This window comes from Falco punctatus (genome assembly GCF_963210335.1).
Source record: "Falco punctatus genome assembly, chromosome: 11".
Lineage (NCBI taxonomy): Eukaryota > Metazoa > Chordata > Aves > Falconiformes > Falconidae > Falco > Falco punctatus.
In genome coordinates this window covers 13,478,074-13,489,005 of record NC_137591.1, presented here as the reverse complement: position 1 = coordinate 13,489,005, position 10,932 = coordinate 13,478,074, and the positions used below count along the sequence as shown (strand labels likewise).

General features: G+C 38.2%; 1 protein-coding gene across 3 annotated transcripts in view; it reads right to left on the bottom strand.

The window, feature by feature from the left end:
- ST6GALNAC3 (ST6 N-acetylgalactosaminide alpha-2,6-sialyltransferase 3) overlaps positions 1 to 10,932 on the bottom strand; it is a 242,545-nt gene that overhangs the window by 36,873 nt on the left and 194,740 nt on the right. The window lies entirely within an intron of this gene.

The following is a 10,932-nucleotide window of genomic DNA, read 5'->3' as shown; positions in this document are numbered from 1 at the left end:
CTAGAAAGGGAAAAAATGTTCTATTTCCTTTATCAATCCCATGGCAAATATTTGCAAGGACTAAGCAAGCATACTTAATTGGCTACTCTTTTTGTAAGCAGAAGCCACAGAAGATGTTTATCTTCAAATCTGATTTCATACCTTAGCTGTCACTGAGGAAATTAAACATTCAGCAAGTCACTCTCTCTGTCAAATATGGAGACAGTTGGCAAACGAGGCCATAAAGCCAGAGATTAATTACTGGCTGTATGAATTGTTGCTGTTTTCCTCTGTCAATTGCATCATGGTTAATCATGGAGTGAACTCCTGAGAGTTTGGTATCATTCCTCCCTGCATTTTTCACAAATATAAAGTAAACAAAAGTAACCAGAGGTCATTTGAAGCTCTCTCTATCCACTGGCATGAAAAAGTTCTGGGAGTCGCAGCATATCTCTCTGTGAAGATTAATTTAACATTTTAATTTCGTAAGATCATTTAAAACTAACAGATCAAGACACGTCATGATTCATTTTAAGAATTAGAGTAATATTTATGCACACATTTACTTCTGGTAAAACATTTTCTGGTTAATATTTGTAGGTATTTCTTGCTCTTTTGGACTCAGTATTGTTTGTATTGGGCTACATAAGACTTGTCAGAAATGGTCCAGAGCAGAGAGTGAAGTAAAAGAGAAGAAAGGAAGGAATGTATATAGTGTAGGTCAGTTATCTTAGTCATAATTAACTGAGCTAAACATTTCTCCCAGTGAGGCCACTCTGGACTATGTTTCCACCAGAAGGATCAGCTATATCACATAAATGCTAAATTTAATGAAAAGGTAGAAATATGATTTATTATTAAAAAAGGCAATATATCTACCTATGTTGGGCAGCCAGCAGCATATCAGTATTTCTCTGGCGCTTCAGAAAAGACAAGCATCCCAGTTTGCTCCACAGGTGTTTTTCAGAAAATGTGCTATTACAGTTGAATTCATTAAATAAACCTAGATATCAACATTAACCAATATCTACACAGAATTTCCCACAGGAGACTCAATGAAAAGAATATTGTAAAAATGTCATTAAGGTATGCGATGGGTGAGGGAATGAAATCTTCACAAATACTAACGTAGGACACTAGAAGCACAATCTGAGGGAAGTTTGCCTTGGATCACAAGAATCATCTAATTGAATTCCCATATGAGTTAAGGAGTCTTCTTCCATCAACTCTGACACACAGGACTAAATCCACCATAAGAAGACAGAGAAGGAAACCATTCACATCTGCTAGTGTTACCCATCAGTTGCTTCCTCCCTAAAGATAGTTAAGGTCACACTGTAATTAGCACAATGTCTATCAATACTCCTGAAAGGAGTTTGGAAGAGCAAGCATTATTCTCACGTCTACCTTACATATCCATAAATACATTTACAGAAGTATTTTCTTCCCTTCATCTGACACTAAGGAATAGTAACATAAAAAACCTGCTCTGGATCAAATGACAACTCTTGCTAACAAAACCAAAGACCTCAATAATCTTGACTGCAAATACAGGAAAGTCCTATGTACTACACTTCACTTTAAAAATTCTGAAGACTGTGCATTAACTAAGAAAAAACATATGAACAATTGCATCTGATTACATGACGAAATTATCTCTAAATGGGGTAGCTGGTTATGGTTTGCACTTGGCACTGCTCAGTGATATAGTATGGGTATAAGACGGCAGTCTTCACACTGTTCTGTGTCAGAACAAGCCATTTCTATAATTCAAATAATTTGAATTGACTAAGATAACAGCATCTCAGTCTTATACTGGAAAGACTGGCAACGTGTGAGATAAACAAGACATGCTGCTCAGATAAAGAATAAAACCTAGCAGTTACTGGTAGGTTGTCATCTGAGTTTGTTAGACATAAAACTGATTAAGAGCATCACCATCTTTCTTTTCTGCATTATGGAAGCTGACTCATGTAAGATGTCTCTTGTTTCTTGCCTACTGATACAGGGATATTGTATTTCCAAACAGTTGTGAAAATAGAGGTCAGCAAATACATTTACCTTCATCTGGAAGGTGAATGTACTGGCGTATGTTAAACATGTAAGGCTGTTACAGAGGTTATGCCAGTTCTGCTGGGGGGAGGAAGATGTTATAGGAAAGAGGGACTTTCTTTGTGCAGACATATAGAAGAAAGAGGTTCCAAAAGTAAAATATTTGTCAAGTTTAGACACAGATTTATTGTAGTACACAAAACCCACGAGTTTTGCTACCTGTGTTTTAGTTCAGCTCCTTCTCATCTGGTTAGCAAGCTCTACTGCCCGGTGTGGGGCTCAGTCGATTATGGTTCTGGTGCTTGTTTTCACTGAAGGGAATCATGATCTGACATGAACCTCCTCTTCATACATACTTACTTTATGTGATTATAATTAGATCTAAACCTCCCTGCAGCTGTTTTAGAAATTCAAACCTCAGCATAGATATTCAAAACCTATACACAATCTTTTGCTACTGACTGTAATTCCTGCCTACATAGAGATTGATAACCTCAGTTTATAGATACATACATTTTAAAGAACATAATTGATGTAATTCTTCACTGAAGTTACTGAAAACTAAATAGATAATGAGTAATAGTGCGTTTAGAGTAAGGAGGTCATATTCTGGGCTGTGAGGGATATCGTGACATCCAGCCACTCCTGTGGATCACGTATCCCTGATTTTGGCATGGCAAGGAAGTATGTGTCATTCAGGCTACAACCAAATGAAGATTGGAGTATTCCCGTGCATGCTGTTATGAGCGTAAAAATAATTAATTGCTTATTAACCTACACAGGATTATATTGAACCATTAAGATTCAGCTAGTTGGACTTGAGCCATTTGATTACTTACTACTTCTGTTTACTGGGAATTGGGGACTATTGCTACTCACTTTTTCAGTCACTACAAGAAAATGACTTTTTCCAATCAAGCTATCATGGTTACATGGTTTTACCTTTTTTATTTCGTGATAATATGAATTACTATGACAGTGGCATAAATAGACAATTTTTTTGTGTGTGTCTTAAACAATCGGGCAGCTTTCAGGTTTGGCCACAGGGCTGTTAAAATTCACTGCAATCTGAGAATAGATGGCATGGAATGGCAGAACAAGACCAATAGCAAAACATGGCAATATCAGGTAATAACTCTGAATTATTGTACTGGTAAATTTATATCATATATAATCTGAAACTGATACCTGGCTGGTTACATTCCTGACAGGCTTATGCATAACAAATCTTCACTCCATGGTGGAGAAAGGTACATTGGTTATTTCTAATTAATTTCTAATTAATTTCTAATTCTGAACTAGATTCATGCAATTCTTTGAAAATTGCGTCTACAATAAGCTGACTGTTTCAGCACCTATTTCTTATACAGTAAAAAAAAAAAGGGGGGGGGATGAAAAAAGGGAAAAAAGAAACAATACAGAAGTGACAACTTGATGGGGTTGCAAGCTTACTCAGCTATCACTGGGATGCCTGAAAGGCTAGGCACTTATCTTTCCTTGGTACAGATTAATTAGCCAGCTGTGACTCCTAGATGTCTATTTTTAAATAACGACTTGCATAAATCTCTGAAGACAAGAATTTACCACGGCTACATTAGACACAACCATGGCTGCAAGATATTACTACCAGTGGAAATTCAAATTTGCAGGAAACTGAAGTAATGTTTTTCCACGAAGAGTAAGAAAATTAACCCTGACACCTATAGAATTCTACTTGGGTTCACCTCAATTTCTGATATAACACTACAGCAAATTGCATCCCCATACTTCTTATACAATCATGGAATTGGTAATATTAAAATATCTGGGAAGGGTCCTATATTTTAGCTGGAATTAATACTTGTGAAAAGGGAAAAGCTTGGGAAACATTGCAGTAAGCAATAGCAAGTGAATTTGTCCCAAGGCTCATGAAAACTACATTACACACATTCATACATGGATACTTATACCTTCAATGAAGGTAAGCAGAACTATTTTTCCATTTTTCAGACTGTTTTTGTTTACTTATTACCATTAGGCTCACAACTCTCATTCTGAGCAGATGCACTGAAGTAGGTTCAACTACCTGCAGGTTTCAGATAAGAGTTGTTCCTTTTTCCAACTCAGGTTTGAATTCCCTCAATTCATGTAAAATTTCCGTCTGCAGTCATGGTAAAGACAAAGTGCAGGATGAAAGGAATAGCTTCCTGCAGAGTAATCCTTTATAACTGCATACCACAGGATATCGTCGCCAGCTGGAGTAGCATTTGGGATTCGGGTGTCATTCATAAACATGATTTTTAACAACATGATAGTCAACAGAATTGCCATAATATTACAGTGGGAAGATGCAGAAGATATGTAACACCACAGAGCTGTTCTATGCTGCAATATGAAGTGTCTTACCAACATTTTGCAGTAGGTTTGTCTCAAGGAATACAAAAATAACTCCGCTTTGAAACATCCCAGTAGTTATTTAATAGGCGCAAAAGATCAACAGATAATTGCAGTGTATTTTGGTAATTACAGTGGATATGATTTATGGTATATTTTAATTACCACAGAGAGCGTAGCATGAAGGATGAACGCTTAAAAGTCAAGATAAATATATGAATACATCGCCTATAAAAATAAATCCATTAAGTAACATGTACTTCACTGATATTTGCAAGAAACTGCAAAGCTGCATAAGAATAGCCCTTTTCTACTTGTTATGTAAACGGCTGATGAGTTACAGGACCTTCTCTTACTATTTGCCCGATTCAGCAAGACAAGTTATGTTCTTCACCATGAGCACCTGTTATGTACCTTTAAGAAGTCCAAGGGAAAGAAAACACCTAGTGCTTCAGTTTAAATAGCTTTCATCAAATGCTATTTTCTTAGCATTATTTCAGCCTTATGCTAATGAATTCCAACACTGTTGTAGGTGAGTTTCTCCTCAATTATGCAAACTTTGGTCTTTAGTATAGAGGTCATTATGTGACACACAAAAATTGTATAGTAATGAGGTTATTCACATTCTGTTACAGTGCATAAGAATTGAAAACCAAAAGTTAAATTAACTTTCTTCCTGGTCTTTTTTGTGTTCATAGATTTAGGCTAATAGCACAGTGATATGGTATGACTGGGTTACGAATATTTTAGAACACAGCATCATACCAATATCACAAAGCAAATATCGTGGTGGGGAGTATTGCATTAACACCCCACTTCTGAGCTCTAGGAGATGAATTTAATATATAATACAGTGTGATGTTTACCAATTCATTACAATGACCTGGCTTGCTACTTCCTCAGAAAACTGCAAAAATGAAAATGTCACACATATTTGCATTCAGCAGGTTACTGTGTACCACTGCACACTTCTCGTGCTGTCTAAACAAAAGTCTGTTTTCTGCTGTCAGTCTAATGGCTCAGCTGCTACCCCAATCTGAACTACCTTTGGGAGGCATCAGGGGACTCTAGACACTGGTAGCTTGAGGCGTGAAGACGAGGCACTTTGTTCCCTAAAGAAAGAGAAAAGCTACTGTCAGGACAGCCCATATCGCACAGCAACTTCTGGAAGTTATTGGAATTGTGACTACAACCAAGGAGAGGTGGCGGAGCACAGCTGGTGTGGGAAGCTGGAACCAGCTTGTGCATAGGAAAGGGGTTTGAATTGATGAGAACAGGATTTCAGATTAGGAAGTTGCCTTAGCTCAAGATGATGCAGAACACATCTTCAAGGACAAAAGACCTAATTGGTACACGCATGGATAAGGACATCCACATGCTGGTATCTCACCTTAAACTCACTGTTTCAACTCACTATTTTGTTGGATCTTTTTATACCTAAAAAAATAACTTAATAAAATGTGTGTATAACATACTGTTCTGGTGTCTTTAAAACACATGTTGCTCTTTAGCTACCAGAGTAGCTGGATTAAGAGAAAAAGAGGTCTGGGTCTTTTTCCCCCCTAAACATCCATTAAAAATCTGCTGAAATCTACAAAGCCAAGCAAAGATCATAACTCTACTTCAGAGTGACATTCCAGTCTGGACAAGACAAACTGCCCAACACCCTAATTTTGTGGAATATCAACAGTGATGTAGAACACTTAGTTCCCAGGAGAAAGTGAAGAGCTATGGTCAGGACAGCTCATACCCACGAGGTGTCTTTCTGGGAGTGACGAGGATGTGCTGGAACAAAAAAACAGGGCCAGAATCTGATTTCCATTTTACGTGAATTTTTGACAGTCCATAATTCAATTTCAGTACAAACCAATATATTTTCCAAAGCAGAAATTGTATTTTCTACAAGCTGTGTCATCAGCAATTTTTTATTCTTATATTTCCATTTCAAAATGAGTTTTGAATTTTCATGTATTATTTTTCCAATAAAACAGTAGTAATCTATGTTATGCACTATTTTGAGGGTACTGCACATATGACCTGTAAGAATCATGCTGCATTCAGAGAGTGGATATGGCTGACTAATATTCAGTATTCCTCTGTTCTTCTGAATGAAGGATACACCTGTGTAGCACAAAGCAGTGCAATGAAAACTACAGATATTCAACTTTAGCTAGAGGACTGAAGTGCAAACAAGTTCCATGTCTCCTGTCTGCATAGTAATAAAACAATGCAAGAAACGTCTGTGCAAGTGGCCTGACCCTCTAAAGTAATGAATACCCAGCAGCTACCAGTGAAGCTGCTGTACCTTAGAATTCATTTAAACTAAAGCTCTTTGTAAAGGGGAAGGTTTTCACAAGGAAAACATGCAGTTATGGGAACAGAAATGCCAGTGTACCTTGGGAAATCTTGTCACTGACAAACTCTTGAGTGAACATCAAAGTTTTGGTACCTAAGTATGCATATCTTAATTATATTTTCCCTGTGTTTTATACACAACGGCTGACAAATGAAAAGTAATTATCATTTGTGGTGACACTTAGTAACTCTTCTGGATGATGCTGAAGTTAAGACTCCTAATCCAGTGTTCTTTCTCTCCCCAGTTCTCCCTCTCTTCCTCTTGCAGGAGATCTGTGGACTTGTCAGTATGTGCAAAAAACATCATGACATAATCCTGTTACATGAAGTGTTCTTTAAAAATTAGTTCTTCCAAAACAATCTCTTTTGTGACTTTCTGGGAGTCACAAGGGGAAGAATCCCATCATGTCTTAATGCACCTTCCAGAATTTCTCAGCTTTGGGGAGATAATAAATGTTCTCTGACTCCTTTGTGTGAAACGTCAACATATTTATGTTGAGATCCAGGGTCTGAGGTTGAAGCATTATTACAAAAGCAGCGAAGTAGCAACAAGTTCTAAATGCAATTTTCTGTGAGACAGAAGTACATTCTGTTCCACATTTACATTTAATGGTCTTTACATGCTGAATGTAATACCATTATCACATCTATTTGATTTTTTTTTCTGCTATGGCACAAAAGAAATACTTCTCAATCATGCAGCCAACTTAGACTTGCAAGTCATTAGGAGACCAATGTTTCCTTCCACACTGAAAGGGCTGCATCAGGAGAGACGGGGAGGTGAAGGAGAACTATTGTTTAGCTGCAGGGCAAATGCTGTACTTTACACACTGCAGATTGGCAGAGTGCCCAGAACTGGGCTGCTCTGCTCACACGATCAGTTCAATGCAGCTTCAACCTGAAAGAATGACTCTGGATCCGGGAAAAAAACCTTCTTGTTAAGACTGTGCCAATTGTTTAGCATCTTGCCGATGGTGCTGAATGTGCCACTAGTGAGTACTTGAGGTCTGGCGTAACAATGTATGAATGAGGATTCAACAAAATTAGTTGTCTCACGACTGTATCATTCACCTTTACTTGGCCCACGCAAGTTAGAGGAGGAGTCTACCTGTTGCATTTGCAAGAAAGGATCAGTTTCCATTAAGAAATAATGTCTGAGATTGGCAAGCCTGTTTACTCAAGTGCAGGTGCAGCTGAAATTTTGAAATGAGAGAATGTGTTGTAATTGCATCCAACACTGAGGGAGGATCTTCCAAGGAAACCTCTGCCTGTGTTCCTCCTTCCGGGACAGGAAGCAGCAGAGATTACAGCCAGTGATTTTCTTTGCTCTCATCCCTGGGGATATTTGTGCAGGAGTCTGAGAAGCGATAGGGTCTCTGCTCCGCACAAAGAAGCAAGCATAGCTTCACTAGGACAAAATCCTGGTATAAATATGCTTTGCTCTAAAAAGTAACTTGGATCAATGTGGCTTTCTGTACTGTCAAATATCAGCAGTACTGCATTGCACCATTTTCTCTAGGTGATCCAGCGCAGGCCAGATGCTATTTCAGTACTACTAGAGTCAGAACTAAAGATAATGGCCCATATTGGGGTTGTGGAGGAAGGTAAAACAGTGGGGACAGGGAGGTCCCATAATGAGTGGCTTCAGAGCTTCTGGACTTAAATAATCATTTCCCTGAATCCATGGGACTGGGAGGTGCAAACCTCATCTATTCAGAAATTAAGGTACCTTCCTCATCACAGAACTGAGTTGTGTATTATCTATTCAGTGACTTGTCTGCTGCCTGTACCTAATGCTAAAGGTTCAGCCTTAAGTTTTCCTTAATATCTTTAAAGACAGTTTTTGGGTGAATGGGTTTAGTAACTCCTGAGCCTAAAAAATTCTTGATTCAAACTATGTCCCAAATTTTCTTAATTGTTCACTTTGTCATTCAAATACATATAAACATATATATGTATATGTAATCTGAAACATTTCTTCTGCAAATGACTGTGATGACATTTGCAGTATCTTCATTACAATTAAAGAAGCATTAATTTATTCCATCACACAAGAAGGAAAGGACTTTAGACGCCAAACATGCACCCTCTTTTTTTCAAGATCATGCTTGTAGGGCAGTTTCGCTACATGGTTATAAGACTGCAATCTTGAAGCCTCTGAGATGAACTCTTTCCCATCAGTTCTGAATTCTACCCCACCAGTGGCATTAACATGTGAAAAATCTGCTGGAACATGCAGTTTTTATCACAACTATTAACAAAATGCAATATCATAAACAATAAAGTTTAATTAGTAACTAAAGTGTCTATGGCAATTAAATAAGAAAAAAGTGCTCTGGAACACAGCAGGATGGATTATACGCGGAGTCATTTACATTGCAAATGATTTTAAAGATGTTATTGATGGAAGTTTGAGGGAAATTAAGATTTTTAGAAAATCAGACATTGACTCTATGACACTCAAATGTGTAACTTGGCTTAACGTGAACTTGGTAACTGGAACTGCAGGTGGAACTAATGGGAGCAGCTAATAATATGAAGTGTGCTGAAGAAACATTAGAAAAAAAGGTTAAGAGAATCTAGTGCAATGACATGACTCATTAGTGTCAGGCCAAAGTGTCATTTAAAATCAAAGAACACATTATAGAATGTTATACAGTAAGGAAAAAATGTTAATGTGCTCCCTGCCCGAGTATTTGAAACTGAACACAGCTGCTTACTATAAAGTCATAACTCTACCTGAAACACTGTAATCATTTAAGATTCAGAGCAAAGGTCCTGTTTCAAGACAATTTATGAATAACTTAAGTGGACAAGTGGTGGAACACTGTCTACTTGTTTCAGCTCACAGTTCATTCCACCTGAATTATTCAACCTACAACAGCAAAGCTGGATAATTGTTAGAAGAATGCTGGGTAAGAACAAAAATAAAGAGGAAAAGAGCCAGGTGGCTGTGACCTGAGGCCGAGATTTCTCCTCTGTGACAGGAAGGTAAAGAAAGCATTAGTGTTTTCTCGCCTGCAGAAAAAGTCAATGAACACTAGATGGGGAAAGAATTATCACTGGCTGATTCACTAGGAAAGTGAGTTTTGAGCTTTGCACAGGCTGCACTGAAAAAGCAAGTGAATCCTCCTGGGTTTGCAAGAGGACAGGTCACCTTCAAACCAAGCTTGTCCTAATGCACCTCACTACCCAGTCTTCAACAAGACTCTGTGATCCCCCTGGGAGTGGGCACTCAAGCATGCTGGTCCTGGTACAGTGACTGTGACTGTACAAACTGCACCTGAGAGCCTCACAGGCACCGTCCAGCTTTTCAGCTACCCATGAGGGTTTATGTAGGAAGAGAGACTTTTGGGTTCTTCATCTGCAGGGTACAGGAATTTGAATTGTTTCCACTAAGAGTAACTCTAATATGGGTAGTTGAAGATTCATTTTTATGATAGTAAGAATGGGAAAATATTGGCTTTTGACTCTTTCATTTCACAGGTTTCCATGGTCTCGGTGTTTTTCTTTCAGACCAGTCTAATCTTTAAAACGCTGTCTGCCATCTCTAATTGCCCTGGTGTTCAGAGTTTTTTTCTGTTGTTTTCTCCTGTCTCCTCCACTATCCAATGCTCAGCATATCAAGCTTAGTGAAATTTAACTGATAGAATTCTGGGCTTTGGTGCTATATTAGAATTTCAGTTGGTTTCATAAAGATCCTTGACATTATCTACTTTCATCTTAAGGGAATAGGTGAGTAAACAGAGCAAAAGGTATTTGTCAATAGCTTCATAAATAAAATTCCTTGACACTTCTGCTCCTATTCTCATCTGTCTTTGTTTGCATATTTACAAACACTCCAGTATCAAAAGATGGGATTTTCAAAAGCATTCAGGTGATTGTTTACTTCACTGCTAGTGCAACAGGAGGTAGAAGTGCCCTTTGCCTAACGGGAGCCCTGATAAGCCTTTGCTGATAGTAAATCCCACCTCCAATGTTTTTCTTCCCGAGAATGTTTGTGGAACAAGCTCCATAAGAAGCTCATATCTTAGCCATGGGGATGTCTGCTCTGCAGAATTCTTCCTGGAATATTTGCTGCTCTCCAGTGAACCACAGAGTGGGTTGGTTCTGCTACATAGCCTTGGTGAGTGACAAACTTCTCTTTTGCTCCTCTGTGTTACAAGGAGACAC